Genomic DNA, 27906 nt, shown 5'->3' on the forward strand with positions numbered 1-27906 from the left:
TTACTTACTATCCCAAAAGGTCGATAACAACCTGAATATTATCATTACTACTAGCTTTGATGAAACCAGATTTTTTCTCTAATTAACAGTAGTAAGCTCTAGTTGAAACAGTTTACAAAGGTATGAACCAAAAGCACCTCTAATCATTTTAATTTTATGGTGAGATAACACACTGATTATTCAAAAGGAGTTCACCTCTTCTCTATATTCACAGCTGAAAATAATTGAAGCTGGACTCACTAAAGGTGATGAAAGGAAAAGTTATTGAAACGCAAAAGAGAAAAAATTGATAAATTACAAATCCAAATGTGATTTTAGCTGTAGTTTGCAAAGAGAAGCAATGGATTAGATTAGTAGTTTCCTTACATTCTTAACCATTTGCTGCTGCAGAATACCAGAAAAGGTACTCTAGATGTTTCTGGATGACTTCTTCCACATATCCACTTCAGTCAAACCCTAAAGAAGGATACACATGCTATATCTTCTTAAACGTTCTCATGACCCAACTGCAGGTCTTACCACATCTGGCTGTTAAATATGGAAAATATCTGTGCTTCTGCAAAACACTGACAGCATCTCATGCAAACGCACACACACCCACTATTAATGGATGCCCATGAATGTGAGAAGGGAGATGGGCCTCAGAAGAAATGAGCTGGAACAGAATGACACTGAAAAAGGAAACAGCACATTTTCTTGTCCCTACTGGCTGCTTCCAGAGCTCTGACTGATCCCACACCACTAACGTATCTAGATTTGGAAGAAAAGATGATAACCCTCACTACCTTAGTGTGATCTGGTTAGAAAACCAAGATCTGAAAAGATTAGCATCCAAGGCAAGGGAAAATACTGATTAAAATCCTCATCCTGAGTGACGTAGCCTTGGGCAATGCAAATACTTCTCAGCGGAAATTAAAGCTACCTAGAGTTGAGATGCTTTTTCATTTGTATTTAAAATATGATCACTATACTGAAAAAAAGCATGCTTCTGCATGGCAGTCTTCTCAGAAGGGGGAAAAGCAGCTGCATCTTAAGTAGGAAGGCAAACAAATCCAAATTCCCTCCCAACTAGTATTTGAACGTAAACCAGTTCTGAAATCTCCTGTTGAAGGAGACAAAAGGTGCAAGCCCTGCACTGCACGAATTGGTCACAAGTGCCTGTACCATCAGCAAGAGACCTCAGAAATAAACAGCAGCCTTCTGTAAGGTAGTTCCATAATAGCCAAAGGCACAGGATAGTTCTGGCAAACCAAACTTGGGGGGAGGCTGGGAGGCAATCTCCACAAGCAGGAATAAATTTTCCCTACAACTTTCTTGTAATTTCCCTATGAACAATTCATATTATTCTTGTCAACTTGTAAAAGCTGTTGAAATCAATCTGCTGCTTTGGACAGAATACTGTCAGAGCTAGGCTTCTCTTGCTTCTCCAGAAGGCAGTCAATCCCTGCATCCCTTCATGCATTCCCCTAAGAAGTTCTGATACCCACTGAGCTGCTTTATGCACAGACACAGCTAATAATTTCACTTCAGCTTCAGAACATACAACTTTTTTTCTGAGATCAGAGTTATGTTATTAGAGAATTGAGGCATCAGTTTGCTTTTGGAATTCCAGCAGACTGCCACAAATGTCTATGAAACGGCTGAATCTACAACACCAACATTCTAGAAGATAAAAGAGAACGAGTTTATGAAGAGGCAGATCCCCTAAGATTAACTTGATTGCATTACTGTTTTTGACAAAACAACAAAATTAGTAGGTGTAGGCCCTTAGCAGATTTAAAATATATGACTTTTAGGGATTTGAAACTGTGCTGCTTAACATTTAATTCTTATCAGGATAGAGATCAAGTCTATCCTACAGAGTGAAAGACGGCTTAAGAAGTGCAAACAAAAGAAAAAAAAATAAAATAACAAGTATATGAGGCTTCAAGGTATCACTGCTAGTCCTTTTCAATATTTCCAATAATAACCAGCAAGATAATAAACAGCGTGGTAATGAAGTCTCCAGATTAGAGGGATCAGAAACATGAGCCGATGTTACCAGCAAAATGCAATTTGGAAAATCATAGGCTGAGACATCTGGGACAAAATAATTCAAAGATCTTTAGTAGTAAGGGAAACTGGAACTTGATCAAGTAAGAAAGCAGCATGCACACAGATTTATATTCATTCAAACACAGACATATTTGCATACTACATACATATAGCTTGGGGCCAGATATAGACAGAAGTTTTCTAATTGTCTATAGTTGACAGAAGAACAGGGACATCTTCAAGAAGGCATTTGGAAACTCCTTAAGACTGATTTTGGTCTTTAAAGAAAACCATTGTGTATATAAAAGTTAGTTCACTTAGAAGATCGAGAGGGAATTGCGTAACGCAATCATCTCCATAATACAAACCAGACACAAAAAGCACTCAGGAGTTTGTGCAGAAGTTCCCCATCCATGTCTGAGCAGAGGGTTAAATTTCCAGGCTGTAGCAATGAAACTTTATGCTAATAACTAAGTACCTTTTGAGTTTTTCAAAATAGATAGCTATGAATCAAAAGGAGCTCAAAGGAAAACAATGAAAAGGACAAAGAACAGACAGAACAGTCTACAAAAGAGAATTAAAGAGAGCTGCATGCAGTGATGAAGGCCACAAGTAACTCAAAGAAAATAGTGGACTAGCCTTTACACATACAATGAGACAAGCAGTACCAGACCACTTTAAACCAACCATTTCCCAGACTAATTAAGGCATAGAAAACTCACTTTAAATATACTTCTCAGTAAGATATCCTTGACTACAAAATACTTCCTCACTGAAGCCACAGACTTTTCAGAGATGAATCAGCCAATCCACAATGAAAATGTAAGAGAGGAGAGCTGTCACCTGCACTTTGATTGATTTCAAAGATCTGTCCATTCAGAAATTAATTTCTGCAAAAATGCCTATTTACTTATTGACCAGCAAGTCTAAGAAAAATATTTGTCTGCCTAATGAAATAGCTTCTCTCTTCAGCCCTTTAAAATACACATTAGTCCTGTTAATGTTCAGAGATAACAAAAATGATCAGTAAAAGACAATCTAATCCTAAATGTGAAGTCAGAAACTGAGATATGCAAGAATTTTCCTCATGAATTCTAAATAATGTCAATAGTTACCGAAGATAAACACAGAGCAATATTTCTAATATTGCACTGCCTGAAATACCGGCAGATTTTTCTTTCATGAGGTTCAGTTTTAACTCCTCCTGCCTTCTTGCTCTTCTGTTCACCTGTTCTAAGCTGAAAAGGTCAATGGAGAGGAATTGTTAGTAATCAAATGGCAATCCCACTGACTTCAGCTCAGTGACACACTGCCATGGTGACAGAGGTAATTCAATCCTTTCGCCTAAGACATTGCATAGCAAAGTCTAACAAACAAAGCTTACATAGGAGAACAAATCAGAAACCAAAACAAGTCTGCTAGCTTTGCGGTTACCTGCCTGCATCTCTCCTTTCAGGTCAGCAAAATTACACGGAGCAATAGTTGGGTTTGTAAACTGTGTGCCAGCATTGTAGTAATGCAACCACGGGAAGCAGCTATTCATTGTAATTCTACTACTTGGACTTCTATAATCTCCTGATTTGTAAAAAACCACAGAAGCAACATTATTACAAGAGCATTTAAAGTTAAATAAAAAAAAAAAAGCACTTAACAGTACATTTTCAGCACGTTGTAATTATTTCTTTCTTCTTCTGACAAATATTGAAAAGTAATTAGAAAAAAAGCAACAAAGATCAATTAAAGATACATGGTAGAATATTTACAGAATCACAGGGGTGAGAGCCACATGGAGAGTTAGTTCCAAACACAGGATTTGAGCATCTGAAGTAGGTCTTATCCAGGAATTGAAGTAGGTCTTATCCAGGAATTAGGCCTGTAAGACTAAATCTAATACACCAGAGTGCCTCTCACAAGAGAGCCATGCCAGCCCCAGCACAGAAGCCTGAATATTTTTTCCTTGCAGACAGCTGAGATCTGCTCCCTACTAATGAGCTGCAAAGGGACCTGAGTTAAGGGCTCACAATCAATAGCACTGGAGTAGAACTGGCCTTACGTATCGACTAGTTTTAAACCACATCAACTTAAGCATTTTAGTTTGCACACTTCATAAGTGCACTTTTTATTTCAATTTAAATTGCTTCAGTAATCAGTCACAAACCCAGAGCACAGCAGCGTCCCATCTTTCCCTTCAAGAAAAGGAAAGTGAGTAGGACTTGCAGCCCCATGGCTTGTCCCCTGCAACCAAGTGATTTATTTCACCAAGAAAGAGAACAGATAAGAACAGGTGATCTATTGCAAACTGCTTTGTCATCACTGCCCTCTGAGATGCCCTGAGCCACAACTTGGCATGCCTTGAAGATGCGAGGCACAAACAGCCTGTAGAGGATCACCAACTGGTTCTGCCCATCCATCACACAGCAAATGAGATCATCCAAAACCTTTGCTGAAATAGACTTGTCAAAAGAGAAAAGCTGCTGACTAAAGATGCACTAAGCATGGGAGAAAATTGGCTGTTTTGCTTTCCAGCCAGTGCGAATAGTTTGGGAAAGATCTCAGAGGAATAATTTGATATTAGTCTCCAAGTTAAATACAAGCAACACTAAAATGAGAGCTAAAGGGCCCAGAGACATTAAGAGATACCTACCACTTGCACACAAGACGTTCTTACCTCTAACTCTAATTCATATCCTGTAAATCCACTCTTTCACGCCGTCAAAAATGAGGTTCCATGGAAAGCAGCATTGACCCATCAGATCCCTTTGGAAATCCCCCTTCACTGAATTCAGATGAAAAGTTATTCTCTCACCATTCTCAGCAATTCCTTCCACTTCAATAGCAGGTGAGGCTCCCCCTCGTACCTTGTTTCACTGTGCAAGAATTAATACAAAGACTAAATTAGATGGGGCTTGGAGCAGAAGAAATTGCAGTAAAACGATGGGCAGGTGCTTGTGTCTTGCCTCACAACAGCTCAGCGCAAACAGCCCAATAAAGGCTACTCACCAGAGCATTGATATTCTGTCAAAATAATACCTCTAGCACAATAAAAAGTCAAAATCTTCTTATGAATGTGACCTATCTATAAGACCCTGCCCAGGCCCTTTCATAGTTCATGTCTACACAGAGATTTATGGATGTCATTTTGTGGCTATTGATTTACTATAGACTTTGAATCCCAGTCTGCAATCCTGTTAGCTGTCTCATAGGCAGTTGAGCTGGTCTCAGGACTGACTGAGTGTGGGGCTTCTAAGAAATCTCCCTGCTATAGGCAAGTACATGACAAAATGGAACTACGAAAGGTGAACACTAAGAAATGGCTTCTCTACCTGTTTGGTGGGGTTTACTCATCACTTATCCTGTGAAAGCTGTTAGTAAAACATCAACTGACCTATATGCTTTTTTTTTTTTTTTAATCTTCTGAACCTTTTGGGGAGGATTGCTTGAACAGTTTCTGTTGTTCTTCATCTCTCTGTCTAGATCCAACCTTCCATGAATTCCAGGAAGTTTCTACCTATCTACAGTAGAACAGAAAGGAAGAAAATAGTTTTTATTAGGAGAATTAATAGGCCAATGATTCAGTGCCTGGGGAAGAGCAGATTCGTAGAACTTCAGAGTCTCAGAAACTTCAATTCTCCAGGATGGGAACAGATTTGGAATGGATGAATGTAAAAGCAATATAATACAAGGAGATGAGAAGTGTTTACTAGGGAGAATCTTGCACGGTGACCTATGGATATATTTTTAAGTATTACTCTCAGAAAACAAACCCAGAGGAACTGACTGCAAATGTCCAGTCCAAGATTAGGAAAACAGGCAAAAATAAAAGCTTCCTGCTGAGCTAAGAAAGCACACCCCCTCCTGTGCAAGTTTCTCCTGGCATCTTCCATCCAACTTCATTAATTATCAGCTGAAAGGAGGAGGAAGACAACTCTGTACAGGACATACTTCAATTATTAGAGGCTGTTTCCTCTGAGTTTCCAATTACCAAGGACTCAGCCTTTCTTGCTTTATTTCTTCTGACCTAACTACCTTGTTCTAATTTATAGCTTTGCAGTAGCAACGCTGTAGTTAAATCTGAAATGGCTCTTCCTTTTTTATTCCTTTCATTTGAGTTCATTACTTCAGTTATCATAAAAATGTGCTTTCTGGCAATCTCTTGTCCTCCTCCTCTCCTCTCTACCTCAGCAAAAAATATTTGTCATTCCCCAAGGACACTGGATGGCTGATCCTGTGCTCTCTCTTTCATAGCCTGCAGATTTGTCTTCGATGACAGCTTCTGGAGGTAAAAGCCCACAAGGCTACTGCTGTAACACTTGCCTGGGAGAGCATTCAAGCTTTCAGGAAACAAAGAAATTTGCCCTATGTACATGGTAGAAGGAAAGAGCAGGGCCTTAGAACTCTGCCCTGACAACACTTGACTTCTCTGCTTCTATTCTGAGGTTTGTGAGATCCCCAAAGGATCTGCCCACAAGCTTTAAGAGAAGCACCTGAAGTCAGTGTGCAACAGCAGTGTTAAAAGTCACACAGGCAATAGACTTGGGCTGTACTTGCTGTGCAGACTCTTCAGAGAGCAATGGGGTGGCTTTAGTTTGAAGAGAAAGCAAGACACAAGACAAGCCCACAAGTTCAGTAAGAGCAGACTTCAGGAACCTACATATCTTTGATTGAAGATCATTGAAAGAGAGAAGAGGCAGAGCAAGCTTTGCTTCCATAGAACTGTGTAGTCCTTTAAGAGATTTGAGCAGGTGTTATTGAAACTGCATATAGAGGGATACTTGTTTGCCCTGTCCCAGCTACAGTCATCGGTAATTTGTCAGTTTTATGACTAGTTTGTATTTCATGTGAATATTCCATGCTATTTTATAGGTTTCCCAATACCTTTATCTACCAAGTTCACATTTTCTTACTAACCTAAGATTTTAAAGGGAACCAAAGCCTGCTTTGATTTAAACTATTCATAAAATTCTTCTGCACATTGTGTGCATAAAGTTCTGTAGACTATCCTGTCCAGAAGAGGAAAAAAAAAAAAAAAGCTGCACCAAAACCTCCAAAAAAAAAAAAAAAAGTCTTTGCCCTATTTGTCAATCCTTTTAAAAATAAGTGCCAGCTCTACAAACCTCTCCGTTATTATTATTATTATTATTATTATTATTATTATTTGCTATTGATGGCATTGCTGGTATCATGACAGAAACATAAAGAAAAAGTGAGTGAAAATATTGAGGATCAAATTCCAACAGTGAACAGCTGCTTGGCTAGTGGCAGCCCACAAACCAGTAGGTAAAGCAGCTCTTCTCCCCTTTTGCAGGCTGTATTTTGCTTTCAGCTCTGGGACTAAAAATTACTATTTCTCAGGTCTAGCTGCCTGCAAACAAGAAAAAAAGCTGCTGAGAACTGTTTATCTGCATTATACAGATTTGGAGTTGCCCTCTGATGCATCTGTGCAATGGGCACTGTGTGATAGGATAAGGTTTGACAGACTATTGGGAAACTGCAGCAATCATAGAATAGAAATACTATGGAGGCTTTTCAGTAGGGCTTGGCTCATATGTGCTTCTTCAGAGCACGGGGGAAAAACAACAACATATTCCACTGATTATTTCTGCCTGCTCTTCCTCTTTTATTTTCATTTATAACAATTTAGAATCTCATTATTATTGTACAATTGGCTTCTGCTGATTAAAATAGGTCTGATAAGAGGGATTTTAAATTTGCTGACTACCACACCAGTTCAGTGAGTGCTGTGCATAATGGTCATACTATATACAAATCAATAAATAATTACAGCATAATGGAAATGCCTGTTAATGACTTAAATTATAGATTATGTTTTGTGATTCTTACAGGTGTCCTCAGGGCATCTTTTTTTCTTGCTCTTCCTAGGATTTTGAAGGGCAAAAACAAACAAATGCAATGATGCAAATTGCAAAATTTTGCAATTGGTTTTGAAGACCATCCTTTGTCCATCACAGACAATGCAGCCTCAGGCATCTCCACATTAAAAGAAGATACTGCTTCTCTTCAGTTTTACCATAGGGTACAAAACAACTTCAATTAACTCTGTGTCTTGTGGTTGTAAGGATAGAAGTGGACACTGATCTTTCCATCCTCTTTCTCAGAGGAAATATTCTTTGTGCAGGGTTTTGATTAAAAGATATTTCCATCATGGGAAAGACATTGCATGGGAACTTTCATGTCACGGCCTGAACCAGTGATTGAGCACAAGGTGAAGGGGCACAGCCAGCCCTGGGAGCACAGGAGGAAGCAATTCACCTGTGTGGCCAGAAGGGGGTAGATCCAGGGTCCAACCCCTCCCTGACCTCATTTAATAACTGGCAGCCAAAAAGGGAGCATCTCTACTTGGAGGTCACCTCCTTTGGAGTGTCTGGTGAGTTCTGATCCTCAGAAAATGGTAAGCTATTCCTTCCTTATTACTGGATTGTGAGTTACCTTTCTTGAGTGATCTGAAACTGACTTAAAGCAAGTATAGCTACTGCCTCCTATCCTTACAGATAGGAAGTAGAAGAAAAGGATTTCAAAGCATATTTTTAGAGTGCTTTTATAAAAATAACTTCTTTCAAATAAATTAAAGGAAAATAATTTGTCCACTACACTCCAAGGCATGTTTCAAAGTCTCAAACTTGAGAAACACACTAGAGAATCTGCTACTAGCTTCCCTGGTGCCCACCTGGATATCTGTTGTAATGTTGCAGTGGCATTTCTGAACATCTACAGCACAGTCCTCCACAGTTAAGAGCTGCCTGGCTTTTGTCCTGAAACAGGTTGTAAGAACAGGAAGCAAGAGGAGGAGGAATTGGCCTCAGAAGCCCTTAAGCTGTAGACAAACATCCTTCAAGGAAAAAGTCCAGTTCACATCCCCTAATGAATCTTCCACAAAACACCCTAATTCTAGTGAAAATTGCTATCACTTCTGGCATTTGGAGGGCTTCATCCACTTCATTTACTCCTCCTGGAAGCAGAATTGAGAAAACAAACACTTCTGACTAAAATTTCTGCTAGTGATGTTGACCTGAGATTTTCTGAGCCTTGAAAGATCTCTCCAGGGAAGCCTGCAGCTCCAAAACAATCTCAAGGTTCTCACTTGTTTGAACTAATGTAGAAATAATGTAGAAAATTAAGAAAAGAAAAAAAGTGGGGGGGAGAATACCCTCCCATCTGTATTCCGTCATGGAAGGGGCCTAGTACGTACTAGAAAAGGGACTCGGGACCCAACATGAGAACCAGAGATTTAAATATCTTCAACCTTGGTTTAGCAGGAAGGGAACACTCTGTGGGCTACAATTAACCAGCCAGCAGCACCAAGGTTTTTGGCAAGTCCTGCCACAGAGATGGCACTGGAGCTACAGGAGTGAACCTTCTCATGCATCACATCAGTCCTCGAGTTGTGCTGTCCAGTATTTTTATTCACTGCTTTCTAAACAGAGATAGTAAGGCTCTCTTGGGGCATGCATTATTTACAGATAGGCTTCCCTACTTCAAATTTGACAGGACTTGCTGTACATGAAGGTTACTTTTATTTCTGCAAGTGCACTGCTGTTCTCTGCTGCTAAATTACCAAGGTAACAAGATGTTCATACTATGTCTCAACTAGTTGTTACAGAGTCTGTTATTCATTCCTGTTGACAGCCTCTGGGTCCTCAGTCTCACTAAGACTCTTGTATTCATCTTCTCTCCTATGCAACTAATTTTGGTGCATTTTAATAGATATCAGAAGGAAACTGAGAAAAATTAAACCACCCATCTACCAAAAGTCTCCACAATGCTTTTTTACTGTGAATCCAAGAACTTTACCCCAGAGTAGTTTTGTATAAGCTGGTTTCCATCCAGCTCCAAAAACAGATTTAGCAACATCCACACTGTTTGGTGGCTGAAGGAACTAGACCTCAGTAAACACATTACTGTAAGACATCATTATACTCCAGAAGAACAAATCTCACGGGTGTAGGGGTTCTTCAGAAAGGAAAACTCTGACAGTGGAAGAGCAGCATTCCTGATGGTTTGGAGAAAGCTCCTAGCTCAGCCCTGGGTTCTGAGTTACAACTCTATCTTTGGCTTCTTACATTCATAAGCCACTCAGAAGCACATACCTCCCATTTTATGACATTTAGGGATTAATTAGAGTCTGATATACCATTGCCTGACACTGAGTGTGCAATGACTTCAGAAGCCTCTGCATCTGAATGCCTTTATAGCTCTTTCTGAAGAAGCTTCAGTGGCCTGAACCTATAGATACAAACAGTCAAGCAGGAGAGGGGGAGAGCAGGAGGGTGCCCAGTGCCTCAGGAGCAGCACAGCTGCTACTGGCTGGAAAGCAGCCAGGCTGCAGTCACAGGGATAAGACCCAGCTCTGGACAGAGTTCAGATCAGCCAACAAGAGCTGTAAATAATGACACAGGCTCTCATTTGTATTACAGCCTTAACTACGGCATTAGAGAAGGCCAAAACTTCGGCCTTTAACTTCTTTCACCTTCCATTATTTGTGCCGTATTACTCAGAATACCTGCTTGTGCAAATAGCTACCACAGCCACAGAGAAGATGGGAATAAAGGTGGGGATAACATAAGCTTTGCAGCTGTGTGCTGGCCTTGACCCAAGCTGTTATGGGAAGTACTTATAACTCTACTCTTACACATTCACAAACTTCTCATGGTACACTGTGGACTATCATATTTCTCTAAACTTGTTTAATCACAACTAACATTGAAGGAATATTTAAAATACATGTCTTATGGCTTTTTCTAGGAAAAAAAATAAATTAAACCTCAACAGAAGTTTTGCAGCCACATCATGCTGAGAAAGAGACTGTATCAGAGGAAGAGACTTTATCAGGTGAATGGAGGGCAGCTTCTAAAGCAGAACAGAATAAAAAATATCTCAGGAGGAAATCCAAGGTATGTAGGATTAACAAATTTAGACAAACTCCATTCCCTACCCATGTCCACAGACTCACTACTATAATTTTCTCTGCACTGACACATGAGAATTCTCCTTGTAATACCCCACTTCCACAGTGGATATTAGGCCACTGCAGAGAAGAACCACGGACACAATTCCAGTCTTAAACACCCTCTAGTATTGGTAAAATGCAGAGTAATTCAGCATAGGTCAAGAGTCTAGGTATGCAGCAGATATTTTGCTAAATGCCAGCAAGGCAAAGATCTTACCCATGGAATTATCATAGAATCACAGAATTCTATGATTCTATTATTCTAATTATGTGTCTAACAGGACCACACTAGGAGACAAGTACTCATTTTCTTAACAGAAATGAACCTGTTAGCATGCAGTCAGCAAATGTACATCCAGACACTATGTATTCAGGTTCAGATTCAAACTTTACCTCAAAAGAGAAAGTTTTTCATACAGCTTCTCCCTTAAAAATGGCTATATTCTAAATAAGGATCAGATCTGAATGTTCAGGTATGTTCTCCTTCCCCTCCGAAGTCAAAGGGTTTTTCAGCTCATTCCCCATATCACCACAAGTGCCACCATATCAGCTAAGTAACAACTGGATTGCTCCTTGTTCACCAGAAGGCTTCATAAAAGCTGGTTCTGTGGTACTAAGAGAAAAAAGGGGTCCAGTTTTAGTGGATGCCTCTGAAGGGCAATTTCTGGTGGTGTTCTTTGTAAGCTGAGCTCTTAGCTTCTTAAAAGCAGTATTTCTTTGTATTTATAGAAAAGCTGCTATGCATGCATTTTTTTCCTAGAAAGATTGTGGGAGTGCAAGCCATAGATCAAGGTGGATACAGCTCTGCTGGAGACTTTCAGAAGACAAGCTCAATACAGTGATCCGTAATCAGTGAATGAACACAGTGCAGAAGAACAGCTAGCTGATCTTCTATCCAAGAGTTGTTTGTTGTTGAACCAGATTGTCTGTTTTATTTTTATGGTATGTTTCCAAGAATCTAATTCGTTAATTCCTTCAAACGCTTATCTTCAAATAGTTAGAACTGAAAAGATAGCCGTTATGCAATTCATCACCCCTACTCTAAGCCTTTGGGCAAGCTTATTCACAAAGACTGCTCTTTACTGGGTTTGAGACAGCTGAAATAAACACAAGAGGGCCATTCATTATTCAAACGCTCTTCAGATGACAAGTCTCTCCTTTGCTCTGGTTTTGTACAGTAATTTGCTCCTATGCTGGAATATGCGCTACTAAAGGTACAGGACAATGAAAGATTAGACCTGGCCTATTGCTCTTGGATAACAGGATGAGATTTTACTGAAGAGATGTTTCTTACATAATAATCAGAATTTAAATATTCCATGTTAAACATGATCTTAAGTAGCTAATTCCAATGACTTCAGTAGAAATGAAACAGCAAGAAGTGTGCTTCAAACTTGTGACAATAGTTTTTTTGCCTGTAAGATGACACAAAACTGCCCCAACTCTCCCTTCTCTCGTTTAATAAACTTATGTGAAAGCAAAGAATTTTCCTTTTAACTAACTTTCAATTCTTTGACATTTTACATTTAATCCGAACACTTCTAACAAGAGAAACGTTCTTTGCTATGACAGCTCATTCAAATACACAATCTGTCCTGATACATCATCACCACACATTTTATTACTTAATTTACTCCTTTGCTATTAAGGTATGGCTGCTTCTGTTAAACAGAAGGAACACAGATACAGAATTGTGTGTGATCTAAGCATCACAAAAGTCAATAATACAGCCTGTAGTGCAACACACTTTGAAAGGTGCGGCTTGGCTTTTCCTTCTGTTCTCAGCTCTTGGTTTCCCTCTTGCATTACACTAGAAGCTTTTGTCTTGTGAACTGCTCAGGAAAAGGACACACTGGATGTTCTGGGTTGCACATATCTGAGCTGGAGTGAGAAGGTCTTGTCCATCCTGATGAGAATGGGACATAAGCTTATTTTGCCATAACACACCCCCCGAAGTACTGCCTGAGAAATGGTGGATTTTTAATGCCACCACATCACCCCCACTCTGTGCTTTACGTTTGCAAGTGAGACAAAGGGGTTCTTTTACTGCAGCATCCACTAGTCAGCCAACTTACAGTGGAGCCAGAGCAGAGCAGATTCACCTAGGTGACAAATCCTCTGTCAGGACATGATCTCAATAATAACTTCTGTTAAAAGGAAATCAGAAATTGTGCATCTTTGCCCAGCACATTTTTCTCTCTTTCCCCTGAATTGCTCAGTTTTACTGGCTTTGAGAACCACTCTGACGTTTAACTGACACATTCTATACCACAAGGAATTTTTATTCCTAACTGAAAACAAAAATAAACTTATTGGCAAACTGCATTTCCATAGAAGTTCCCAGGGAAAGAGAAAATCTGAGACAGGTAAGCCAAGATCCCAGAAGCACCTAGCTTCATTCATCCATTTATTAACATAATGGAAAAGGGCCACTCGAAGGAGGATTGGGATGTGACAGGTTAGGAAGAACAAGTGCAAAGCTCTTCAAATCCCTCTGCTTGTTCTCATTGCCTTCATCCAAGTCAGAAACAAAGAGCACATTGAAGTGCCACACAGTACAGCTGTCTCATCTTGTAGACAAGAAGTCTATTTGAAATGGCACTTGCTTCTGTTGTCTCACCTTCTGCAGAACTGTGACTGTGGCAGTTACAGACTTGCTCCAAGTGTGATTCTACCAGGTCCGGAGTGTCACATTCACACCATTTTTTTCAGCTAGAGATTTCCCTTATCAGTCTTTTTATCACCCCTAGCACCTCACAATGGGATGCAGCCCTCTCCTCTCTCCATTAATTCCTGCCTGGTCACAAACATGGGATTCCCTCATGGAGACAGAAGCCACCTAAGAATTCAAACATGAGATTGTTTCCTCCAAGCTACAGTAATATCAAATAACATTCACTTATTAGCTGAAGAATTGTGTTGCTACAGTCAGAACTGCTCTCTCAAACTCTGATAGGAATAGTGAAGAGTCAGTGACAACCTTACTTTATTTTGGATGACTCTGTGCTCACAAGTCAATGAACCTTGTCACCTTGGAAGTAGTAAAAAAAAACAAAAACAACTAGCCAGGAGAAACAGGTATGTGAAGATCTGGTCTGTGGAAGGTCTATACAACGTCTTACCCATCACTACTCATTGAAGCAACAGATTGGTGTTATTCTCACAGCATATATACTCTATTAATCATAATATTAACAGCAACTGTGTATGGGCCTCATATATGCCCGCTCCATGAAAAAGAACACATCAGAACAGCATAGTTGAAGCTTTATGAAAAGCAGCAGTCAGGCAGAAGTAGTTCTATCTTTCCAAAACCTGACTGCATGTAAAAGACAAACATGCAATATTTTTGATACTCTATACGAAGTTTCTCTCACCAGGAAGCTACATTCTGCACAGAAGAGATGAAAAATTGTTTAAGTGACCAGCAACCAAAACATACAAGAATAACAACCTGCTTATTATCATAGTTAAGAGGAACATCGCTATTGGCTTTTGCAGAGCTTGGAACACTTTGTGTGAAGTGATCAGCAGCTCTCAGTTGAGCTTCCATAAAAGTTTAAGAAACAACTTCTTAAACCCTAGACTTAGACAAAGCTACAGTTGTAACCATCCTCCTGGCCATAGGACTATCCCGCTGTCTAGCAAGATTGTTTTAAACAAACAGCAATAACCCATAATAATTGAAAACTTCCTGCTATGTTGTACAGGTTGCAGCATATTATCGTCTATCCCCTCTTTGCTGAAGAAGTCAATGATATATAGCACTCATTTAAGGTATCCACCTTAAAGACATACACTACATGCCAATGTAATCAAAGGCAGTTTAGGTAATGAAGTTAACACAGAGTGGAACATTTCCCAAAGAAACATTTCATTTGTATGTAATGGAGCTATTTTAAGCTAACTCTGACATTACGATAGCAACATTTGTTGACATTTGCAGCATTTCACTGACAAGCCTTCTTGCACTGGGATAAATTCAACATCTCTTCATATAAGCAATAAATACAATTACATTTCATAAAGGAAGAAAAACACAAGAACACTAAACACATGCCATTCTCCTTGCAACATGCAAGATGAGTTGTCTGTCTGAGCATGCCATAGGATGCAATCTTTAGGTGCTCAAGAAGTTAATAAGAGAAGCATTTTGAAAGATGGTTTTGCATAGACACTCCTACACCAAAAGTAGGAATTCAAATACTAGTGTCACTCGTCATTTAACATATGTGCTTTCTTTGTTCCTTATAAATTACCTCAGATAATTCATTAGCTATGTACATAGATAACAGGTCAGTAAATCCAGAGCCATTAGTGGCAAGCAATTATAAAGGTGAAAAGACACCCCTAGATCACCAGTACAGGGTCTAAAGAAATCCCAGGCAGTAAGAATGACCTCTGGACAGAGAGAAGATGGGAAACTAGTCACTGCAGCTCACCTTTGCCGGCCACATCTGCTGGCTGCACACAGGAGAAAGACAGGTAGGACAGAGAGCTGCATGCTTTGTGGTCAAGAAGAGCGATGGAAAGAGCTACACTGGGACACAGACAGAAAAGGAGTGTTCCCAACCAGCCTTTCCCTGTGGAGTTCCACAGGGGAACTAAAATTCAAGATATGTAAGCATAACAAGAAGATAGCAAGAGTGCTTTTCTGCCTCACGTTTTCTGAAAACATATCCCTGAGCTTCCTGTGCTCCAGCCAACCTGAACAAAGTAACTGGTTCAGTTAAACCTCAGGTTGAAATGTAACTCCTGAGACATTTTCATTTACACCAGATGACAGGAAGCCTTGTCAAGGTATGAGCACAGATACGACACTCACTTCCTCAGAAGTTCGTTTTCCTTGTGCTCATTAACTGACTTGTATTAAACTCTCATCACTGCTAAAACACCTACTGAGTAGTCTCAAGGATGGAACAAAACTCTCATTCCACAGAGCATGTGGGAAAACAACATACTGCATGCACTCTGAAAGAGGATGATATTCTTGATCTCATCCATGTCTTTCACTTGTACTCCATCTGAAAGCACTAGTTAATTTAACCAAAGTAGAAACTTGAATTCAGATGGAGAAAATCAAATTACTGCGTTAGCAGATGTACATATGGATGTATGCATATGAAATTGTGACCAGGAACAGCAGCCAGGTAGGATGTCTGCTGGCAAAACTGAGTAAGAGGATTTTGTTAATTATCTGCCTTTATTGTGTTAAATCTTCTATTTAATTGCATCAATTTGTTTGAGAGAAAAAAGCATAACTCTTGTGAAGTTGAATCTTCGGTTATCCAAAGTTTTTATGCTGAAAACAGACCAAACTGGGGAGAAAATGCCTATTTCCCAAAGAGCCAGAAGTCTCTGCATTTGCAAATCCTTTGACAAGCTGCCAAACAAGTTAGTAATTTTCTAATGATTTGTAATTCCTTCCAGGAGACACTTAGCCACATAATTGGCAGAATAAAAGCAAGCAAGCTATCAGTTACCATGCTTATCAAATGTCAGTTGTACTTTGTTGTAATTGATATCTAATCAACACACAGTCACATGTTGTTTGATGCCAATTAAATATCTAAGTAGTTCTTTCAACATTATTACCCTAATAAGATGGTAATTGTACACTCAATGCTTCAGTAATATTTGAGATAAGACTCTGCAGACCATATCCAGCTCCCTTCCATTGCAGAAGTCATATGCTGCTAGACATCAACATTTAATTACTAATAACTGCCTCAATAGATCCGAGGGAGATACTTAGGAAATGGTTCTTATAAACAAGATGGTTTAGTTTGAAACCTTCTACTGTACATTTAAGATGAGAACTTGCATTAAATGTAGAATATACACAGTGACTGGCTTTGATAGTTTCCTTTCAAAATAAGACTAGGATCGGTAGCTCACTGATAGCTAGAAAGTTGGAAGAAGTTGCAAGAGAAAGTAATGCAGACAACATCTCCTTTCATTGCAAATTAAAAAAAAAAATTAAAACATTCATAATGAGAGGAAGAAAAAAGGAGAAGTACCCTGTGAGTGCCAGAAGTCTTGGATTCTATAGATGTGAAGAAGGCACAATCTACACCAGCATGCTCCTCAGTACTCAAGATGAAATGCCTTGCCTGTAGAGCTACTTACTGTGCCTTGGTACTATCTCCTGCCTTCTCCTCCCATTGCTTTTCAGTGTACCATTTAACAAGTACCTCAAAATGAAAAATATCAAACTATTGAATTTGTGGTTTGTTTTTTGAATATTAATTCTAAAGTGCAGGCCAAGACTGCTACCAACTCAGACTACTCAGCTCCCTGCTTTGTCAGTCACCTGGCTGATAATCAGCAAGGATTAGTTCGAAACAGCAGGAAGACTAATTACAGATCACAGAAAAGATCTTCTCAGCAGTGCGATAGTACGCCTGGAAAGAAACCGAGTATTGATCTGATTTAATGGCAAGTCCAATCTCCTTCTATAAGAACAAGGCTGTGAATATCTGCATTGGGAATGCCTCAGGAAAGGCAGAGATCAACAACTCCACATTTAACTGCACAACGAGGCCTTGCTGCACACCCCCTCCTCCAACCAGGAAAGCATACCCAGTTGTACATGTTGCATCTTGCTCAAATGAACACAAGAAGTTTTCTGAGAATAGGAAAGTTTTGCTGCTGCTCAGCTTCAGAAGAATCTTCTTGCAGCTTCAGGACATACTGTCCAAATAGTAACCTAGAGTAATTTCACCTGTCTTATAATAAAAATGGCTTGAAAAAAACACGATCCAAAAAACATCAACATTAGACTGAGAAGGAAAACGGCATAAAAATCAAAACAGCATTGAAAACAAACTCACCGCTTTCCCTGAGGACAAAGTGAAGTAGAGATCTGCTTAGAGTATGTATTGTTTTAATTTTTTTTTATTATTATTTTTAGAACTTTCTTACAGGAGCAAATAATCAGAGGTTTGCTACGCATAAAAGAACTTGCTGCCACAGCAAAGCCGCTTTCTAAAGGATGCATTCCCTCTCTGCTTTGTAAAACAAAACGAAACACAGCCACCAAAAAAAAGACCAAAAAACAGTGTCATATCCTTCTCTACTGGCCATCAACAGCAGCTCGGTAGCTGCACGATGAATTGCCATTTTAGTAGAGTGCTACGCTTTGGCTCCTTGACCTACTCCAAGGGAACTATTATTACATGATCAATGGACCCTTTACTGAAAATACAGGGGAACAATAGTTTGATTTATCCTCTCCCCAGCTGCCCACCAATTGCCCCAAGAGCAATCATGAAATTACTGCTGCCATGAAGTCAGCGGCCACTATTTCTTCCCCAGGCTACAGTTTTAATTGAGAAGAGAACTTTCAGAGTCTTTAATGTAATTCTTACACTGTTGTAAGAATTATTGACTTATCCTACAAACCTAGATTCAATGTGCACATTTTATTATAGCAGTTGGGGTTAAAGGCAAGAAGCCGAACAGGAATGAAATCCATTTCATCTATAACCTAGCCTTTACAGATGCTAGCACGTCCCCTTTGGAAAAAGGAAACTTTGGTTTAACTACCTACCCTAGCTGAGGGATTGGAAACCCACACCTCACATCAGGATCACAGAATGTCTCAGCAGGGACCCCAAGGATCATCAAGTTCTTTCTCCTCCCATTACTTTTCAGAGTATCATTTTATATGTACCTCAAAATGAAACAACATCTGAAACTATTGAACTTGTGGTTTGTTTTTGAAAATGAATACTAGAATTTCTTCTTCACATACAGCTCTACAATCTTGATTTAATATAAGGCAGGGACATCAACATCCAGATCTAGTACTAGAATTTAGAGTTCTGGTACCAGGTATTAGGCTGGGGTTAATCTGCCAAATGCAAGTTAGAGCACAGAGTGAAGGTGGAGTACTTCTGCATGCACACCTGTGTCAATGAGTTTTAAGTAAAGTGGGCAAATTAGTTAACAACTCCTCCTCCCATGACATTTCACTGGTCAACTGACACCTTCTTGCCTCTACACCAGCCCACAGAACCACATTTTGGAGTACCTAGCTGTTCCCCTTGCCCTGTTACAGGAACAACAGATAGCTTGTCCAAGGAATCAGCCTCTCCTCTGAAGGCCAACCAGACCCAACTCCTTTACTGGCTCTAGTCCTGAAAATGGCATTTAATATCACTGAGCATACCTTGGGAAATGCATCCTTCACTCACTACCGACCTGAACTAAATCAGTGACTTAAGGCAAAAGTCTCATGCATTTTACTGCCAGTCTAGGAGTCACCAGACCTCACCACACAACATTTCTCAAATGAAGAGACTGAATGATTTTGCTGGAGGCAAAACACTGAATTACTTTAAAACTCTATCTGTGCACATTTCCCAGTGAACAAAGATAATTCCTGACTCTTCTACTCAGGGCTGCTAGGCAGTCTACCTGAAAACAGAAAGATTCAAAGCTAATTTTTCATCTTAGATTGAAATAAAAATAAGCATCTTACAATAAGTGTTTGTTTCAACAAGCTTTTCAGGATTAATAGAAAATGGCTAGGTTACAAAAAAAAAAAAAACAAAAACAAAAACAAAACACAGCTGTGTCTTTAAAAGCAAGTAGTCATCATAGATTCAAGGCTTACAAGTCACTGTGTCCATAATCAGAATAGCTGAGCTCTTACCACTCCCTTTGTTTACTAAATGTACCAGTAAACTGCTACACATGGCCCTGGAGGTGGCTTAAATGTTACTATGAAATGCATGGATATGGCATTAAATCTCTCAAACACAGAATATTTGTAACCCATTATTACAAAAACACACACAGCTTGTTTTCCTCACTTCTCGCCAGTTACATCGATAACTATGACAACCGTTGAGCTCCATCAGATGGAGGGAAGGATCTCAGCACTAAAGCTGCATACATTAACTCTTACCCAGCTCCCCAGCCCATTAAAGCACTTTGACCTAACTTTAACCAACAAGAAAGCCCAAGAAAGATTTAGCATTAAGCAAGTATTTAACTTGTTTACCAAATCAGGACTTACATTTTTATTAATTCAAGTCTCACTTCACTTTAAGGCTTCGACTCTCTGACCCTTCCTTGGTATATATGTTTTTCAATTAGATAAGCTGGGAAGTGGTTGAGCAGAACTTTATTCTCCCCTCACCACAATCATTCACAACATAAAGTCACCACCTGGTGACACAAATCAGGCAAACCTGTGAGGTACAGCACACATTAGGTGGCAGGAGTCTCGCAGCTCACCATGCTCTCCAGACTCAGGGCCGCACAGATTGCAGTAGCTCAGCTCAGCAGGTCTCTGCAGTGCAAAAGCAGTTTGGGGTCCATATTCAGCTGAGCAGTATGCACGGGTTTTGTCTAGCCCACTGATTTCATCCAAAGTCTTTTTTCCACTTCTTACAATGCTATGCATTATGTGAAATTGCCAGAACAAGAAGGTTCTGAAAATAGCTGGAAGTTGTGGTTTTCATTTTGAAACTGCTTTGTTTTCCTTTTTTCCTCCATGCCATTTCTGCAGCATAGGCCATCTTTTTAAGACAGAACAAATGCACCACACTGTAAGACACCAAGGCTGTACTGTGGAACAACTTGGCTGCTTTGACGGTAGCAGTTGCTGCTTCTATGTAAGGAGAGGCAACCAGCAGAATAGATCAGCCTGTCCAGGCAGGGGCAGATAGCACAACTGCCAGCTGTCATCACTGTCATGCTCTGGCCAACATTTGGTTATCCTCAAGTACAACGAACGACACTGTGCAGTTGTAATTTGTTGGGACAGTCACAAAACTAGAAAGCACCTCCACAAGCTCTTCCAACAGAGAAAACATGAAATTGTCAAGTGGACCTAATGATACAACTTCTATGCATTGCTTTGGGAGCAGTATCTTACATCCTGCTCTGCATTCTTCTCCATGCACAGGGTTTGGTAGAGGTCATGAGTACTGATAACAACAGAGCACATTACCTGGGAACCATCCGCTGCTAGATGACACTACAAATACTACAGCTTTTTGCACACTCATTTTGGGGCATGGTAGGGTGGAAGTGCTTTCAGCCACCCCCAAGCAAGACCAAGGAGTAGGGTGCCAGTCCAGTGGCCAACGTCAGTTTTAGTTAAATCTGACAACACCAGGGAATTCAAAAAGGTTTGTACTTCTACAATTCATGGAGGTGTGGCCAGCAGAGGAGGCAGCTCCCAGCAATTACCCTCTGAAAGGTTGAGACACAAGCCTGACCTGCAACAGAGTCTGTGCAGGAGGCCTGTTAATGTCTCCCAGCAACAGGAGCTTTAGATATTACCAGAAAATCCAAACCAAAGTCATAGCCCACATGGAAATCTGATTCAAGTTCCACTGATTGTAGAACTATTCTATCAGCTGTGCTTGCAGCACACTGGCCAACCCTTTCAGTTTTATCATCTATATTTCAAATTGGATTTCAGATAAAAACCACTTCCTCAAAATTCAATCTTTTTCTTTATTTTCTTTTCTGCTCCCTGCATTAAATGAAGTGGGTCGTTGGTGAGGTGAGATTTCTGATTTCAACAGGGTTTGGTTCACAGTCAGGCTCTACTTTGGTGCGGTCATTAACAGTTTGGGGATTGAATAGAGAACACAAAGCAGCCCTCTTATCCCACCTCACAACATTTCTGCTTAAATTTGGTGGGACAAATTCATTGCCATACATTTACAACCCACTTCCAGTGAAAAACTCCTGATCTTTACCAGTCTTGAGGGAGCCTAGATGTATCTGACTCAACTCATTCCATGCTTGACTAGACTAGAAAGCTTGCTAAATGATGACATAAAGAGTTCACAGTTCCTGTCAGCTCTGGGAGTAAGCATTTGAATCAGACTGGGCTGAGTTTGGCTTGTTTTTTTTTTCCCCCCATCCAGCAATAGCTAGCAAAAGCCATGTTTGAACCATCAGTCATCTGCATTATCGTACTGTGTTTGCAAACATGCAATTTACAACAGTGAAAATAGCTTCCTTTATTGCTATGTACGTGAGTAATAGAACTGCCATAAAGTGAGTCTACATACTATGTCAGCATACTGAAATGTAATGGCATTTCCAGGTTTCCAATATAAACTATTACTAGTTATTATTTCCTTCTCAGAAATGTAGCATGATACACTGACTCTTCTTTTTATGATTAAATCTATTTCTAAAAATATTACAGCTTTTAAAACCTCTTTAGTACAAAAGACTAAAGACAAAATTGAATTCCATAGTTGCCTGACAAAGGTGTCTGGTGATTTTTGCACTACTGCTGCTTCAAAAGGAAGACTTCTATATTGCAATAAAAATAGCAGTAGTAACCAAAAGGAAGGAGACACCTATAGGTACGAAAAATAACATATCAAAACCAACTCCAGAAATTTTGATTGCATCCAAGTTTCACACACTGGTACCCCATTCCTCTGAAAGGCTGGCTAAACAACTTTTTCACATTTTTGATTTTTGCTTTCAGCTGAATAAACTAGTTACCTCCCCATATCAACACTCCCCTTTTAGCACACAGTTCATTATCCTTTCTCTCACCTTGTGGCAGTACTAAACCCGAGACTTGAGAAAGACTCAGATCAACACTTCCAATTCCAACCTGATCACAAATGGCTGTTTGTCAGACTCACACCTTCATCAAATGCTCAATCACACTGGAGTTTGAAAACATAACATTGCTCAAGAAGTTTCCTTGCATTTGTGGAACTGCTAAAGATTAGTAGTTTCTCTGACTATCTGGTAATGTCACTTCTTAAGTCTCATTTGCTAGGGTCACAGCCTTTTTTTTTCATGCAATATTGCTTCCATGTATGAAAAATTTCTTCACAATAAATATTCAGGCATTGGTATTTCCACACTGAGATTTCACTTTCTTGATCAGTTCCATCTTCTACATTAATCAGACTTAAGCATTCGTTCTGTTAGTGCTAATAGATGTGCCAGACTACATTTGCCAAGTTACTGTATTATCTCTGAAGGGATTCCTCTTGCATACAGAAATAAGCATCTGAAAGCACTGCAAGACAGTGACCTTATTTTACATACTGATGGATCATAACCACATAGAATAACAGAGAATCACTAATAGCAACACTGCCAAAACCCTCATGATCATAAGATGATGTAGGACTTCATCTTGAGAGTGGTGGAGGAGTAAGACAGGTGGATATAGCACTAAGTACCCAGGACTGCTGTAGACTTTTTAAAAATCTTTCAACACATTAGTTTTCTCAAAACTAGTTTCACTGAAACAACCATGACTTGGTAATTATCCAAGATGCTTCCCCGTCCTTGCCTCTCCTGCCCCCATTTACTTATTAAAATATTAGACTGAGTACAACACTGCACCTGTAACACACGTACACTTACTATTCGGGCTGAGAAAGTGAAGGTGAAAGGGCAGTTTTGATCCCACCTTTTCCCAGCTTGCATAGGCTAGCTTATATGGACTGTTTTAATAGGAATTACTTTTACTTGTGCCTCAAAAATTTACCAAAGTGAGGAAGCATCACTTGCAATTGGCTTAATCACTGGGATGAAATCCACATCGGTACCTTTTGATGGATGGTAACAGAAACATGACCTAAGCAGCATAAAGCTTATTTAAAAAACACTTTTCCCAAAATGAAATGTTATCTTCTCACCTTATATTCCCAGAGCTCACAGTACTACTGATTGTAGTCCCACAGCTCGACGAGAGGTCAGCCATGTCACTTGTTAGAGATGTGAGCTGAAGCACACGTGCCCTGTTTCTCCAGCAACCACCTCTTAATCCTTAACTAGTACACCTCCACTTAAACTTAAAAATCTACAGCCATAAGGGAGAAGAACTGCAAAAGAATCCAGTGGCTAACCTTGATTTCTTACACGGCTATGAGGTACTCGATAGGTGTGTAATTGCGTTTGCCTTCCGATGCACTACAGACAACACAGTGACAGCCGTGTGATACTGGTTGCAGCAGCACGTAGACTGACTGCCTATGATCCTAAACAGCTTGAGTTACAGAAGACTAAAAGGTTTGAGGCAGCAAAGCTCAGAAGAGCATTAACACTGACACCCAATGCAAGTTTAACAACTCAAATGCTGTTTTTGTACCTGAACCTGAAGCTACCTCCCTTTTTCAGTGCATAACATTCCCCTTCTGTCACAAAAAAGGGTATTTTCTCATATCTAGTACTGTTTCTGTGCCTACCAGCCAATCATGATCAGCTTCTTCAGCAGCATCCATGAGGTAAAAAGCTGAGGTAAATCACAAGAAGCTGCTTGAAGTGGGCCAGCCTCCTAAGCTGCACTCGGCATTGCTGCAGCCCCTCACCACAGCCTGCTCGTCCAGCAGGGACAACATTTACACCATGCAACTTGCTGCCAGCCTGCCCAGGAATCGAGAAAAGAAAACAAATGGAGCTGAAAGTTATACCTCTCTCCCTCTTTACCTGGCTCTGCTCACCATGCTCCAGCCCTCCCACTCCCCAGGGAAGTGAGGTGCTGCCGGAAGCAGCAGGAGGCACCAGGCAGCAGCTGCAGCCCCATGGCCATCCCAGTGGCGGGAAATGGTGGCTGGCATGCCCAGTACCATCCGACAGGCACCACATGGAGTCTGCAGCACAGGGACAGCCCAGCAAAGCACCTGGCACTTGAGCAGACATCATCCTGCTGGTGTCTGTAGGCGATGCTCACCTTTCCCATACAGGAGCCAGTAATACTCAAAGAATTGCTGTGCTTTGGGCTGCAATTGGGCTCACAGAGTGCTTGCTGACTCCCTCTGTGTGACCTTTCTTCTTTTCTCAGACAGGAAAACAAAAGAAAAACTTAAACAAACAAACTCCATGGTTCCTCTTTATCAGGGATCCCAAACAATAATGGAAGGCCTGCTGTTGAGCAGTATGCCAACTTGAATGCTAATTGTATACAGGCAGTGACAAAAAAAAAAAATCTGTCACCACATAATCGAGCTGTGGAGGTCTATACACAAGTGATAAGGACTAGAGAACTCTGATTCAATTTCAGGGGCTTAGTATATTCCTGCGTTCTTTATGCCTCTTACTTCTCCTTAGGAATATCAATGGTCCGTACCTACCCAAGGAGATCACTGCCATCAGCACTCCTTCAGGCAGCCGCTAGAACCCCATCACAGAACTGGAGCTGAATATGATAAATCTCATCTTACATCAAAACTCTCACAGAGGGAAATGGATATAAGATGCCACACACCACAAGCCTATTTAAATGCAGATTTGGGATATCTGCTATTGTTAAATATCTTGTATTTTTAAAGCAGACTCACTGCCTTTTCTTCTCTGCACCTGATCTGTGTTTTCATTCTTGTTAAAGAAAGTAACACACTATGGAAAAACTGAGATAATTTGAGAATTTGGGGGTCTAGGAGGGTTGTTTGGCTTTTTTGTGGGCTTTTTTGTTTTTGTTTTTTTGTTTGTTTTTTAAGTTTACTACAGGAAAACCAAAAATAAATGTTTACAAATTAAATTTTCCACAGGAAATAGCATAAACACAAAGCACTTAAAAAAAAAAAAAAAAAGGCTAAGCATAGAGAACATGCAATAAACACTATTCATCATTTTCCAAGCAAAAGGACTGGTTGGTTTAGTTTAAAATGACATCTTCATGAAAACCGTACTCTGTATACCAAAACTAGTCTTCAGCATCTTGAGCTTTCATCTAGAAATACTGTAGCTTAAACGCTTACATTTGACCAAGTGCATTTCCCCTTGCACAAAAATCCAAGGTCACTGAAACTGGAAGTGTGCTCACTTATGTGATAATCTGCCAAGATAGTAACATATCATGACTGCACTATGAACCAGAAAACATCGTAAATCATTAAGAATCATGTCAGCCTGAATACCCCACAGAAATAAAGAGAGTCTAAAGATACTTGTATGGCTTCCACCACACTTTCTATATACAACAGTACCACCCTTCCATTTTAATTGATTGCATTCTTCTTCTAAACATTTCCCAGCATTATCACCAACAAGACCACTTTAATGACAGTCACAGAGCATTGGCTGCTGGGATGAACCGAATCTCATCACTGTTCTTCCTAGGGAATTTGTTAGTAGTGAAATACTATAAATGAGACATAAGAATTGCATGCCATTGAAACAAAGTTTTACTGCCAACATTTTTCACCATTATTGAACCATACCTTCCAGTATTAAGGCCGTGTCCATTTACAAGATATATGGGCACACAGCAGCACTTAAACCCTGAGCAGGCCATCTTGGGCCCTTACAGCTGCTCCAAGAGCTCTGAGTAGAGAAGACTAACCTACAAAGAACACCCTGGCTTCCAATCAGCTCCATAGTTATGGAGATAAAATTACTCCAGAAACTATTTTCCTGACTTTGGTCAAATAGATGCTTAACAACATCTCAGTAATAATACAGAATTCAACAGGAAAGACAGGCCTTATATATAACATACCTTTCCCTGCTCCTGAGCCAGTAGATTCAAGGTCCAAGATAACTTACAGCAAAATCTTTTTCTAGCAGGATCTTACCTGACCAAGACTACCTAACCCATTTAATTCACCACCAGAATAAACAATTACAGAATTGCTAACCAAGAAGACATATTTAACCTTTTAAATGAGACAGATTCAGCTATTTCACTATTTCAAGTATTAGAGAAGGTAAAGAAGTGAGCCCTCAAAAACAAATTAAAACACTCAGAATTGCTTTCATATGCTTTAAGAGAAATAATTCAAAGAGAAAATGTTCTCCTTTATGTTTTAGTGAATCATCTGCACCTTTTACTCATTACAGAAGAATTAAAAAAAAAAACACCACAGATTTGATAGCACGTGACACTTATCTAAGAAGCAAAACAAAGCTTCATCACTTTACTACATGCTGAAGATTTAATTCTTTCTTGAAATGCTTGTTTATTAAAGAAGCTTTCCTCTCAACATTGTCACAGACCATAATTAATCATATAGCAAATCCACATGCAAGTCCCATTCTGATATTTCTTAACTCCTTGCAGGAAAGAAACTGGGTTGCTAACACCCCATTCTTTGTCCTGTGGGATGCTACTTCCTGTTAGACACTTTCAGAATGACTCAAAATATGCAGGGAATTAACACAGGGGCTTGGTCACCTATATATACCTCATGAGCAGCATAATTACACCTTCACCAACAGGGCAAGGAGGACCCTTGGATATTTTATACAAATTAACTACAAGAGGACAAAGAATCTTTTTTATCTCTAATGCGAGTTACATCTCTAAAGCATTTCACGCTGTGCACGCATCAGGAGCTGATACCAGACTACATATAAAGATGTTAAAATCTAAGAATTGGTAGTGACAAATGGCAAGATAAGCAAATAGTATCTTGTTTGGGATAGATGTAGTAATTTAGGTAGATGCAGAAACCAACATGCAGGCAAAAGAAGAGGTAAGCCATTGATTTAAGCTGTATAATGCTACCTCAAATCTATTTCTGGTACTGCTTGATGCTGCTATTTGCACAAAAAGAAAAGGACAAATATTTCCACTTTTCATTCCCAAGATCTTTTCAGAAGCAAAGCAACTAGAAATTTTTATATGTATTAGTAGTCCTGTGCAGTAAGTGAGACCCCTCCATTGTCAGCATAAGAGACATTCATTTGAGAGCAAATTGATTCTTCTAATGTATGTTAGCAGTTTTGTTCAGCGATTCCCTTTATTCATCTAAGCTATTCAAGAGATGTCTCAGTATTTCCAGTAGAAAGGTAAGGAAGTGTCTGTTCTGTTGGGCAATTCTGTTGTGGAATCAAGACGTAAAATTGCATTGTTACAACTGCTTACATAAGCCGTTCATTTTATTATACAACCTTAAGGTGACAATCAATTTTTTACTTACTTTAAATAATGTGGAGATAATTGACAGTATTTA

The sequence above is a fragment of the Lagopus leucura genome, unplaced genomic scaffold (genome assembly GCF_019238085.1).
Source record: "Lagopus leucura isolate 7727_CA_CO unplaced genomic scaffold, USGS_WTPT01 Super-Scaffold_739, whole genome shotgun sequence".
Classification (NCBI taxonomy): domain Eukaryota; kingdom Metazoa; phylum Chordata; class Aves; order Galliformes; family Phasianidae; genus Lagopus; species Lagopus leucura.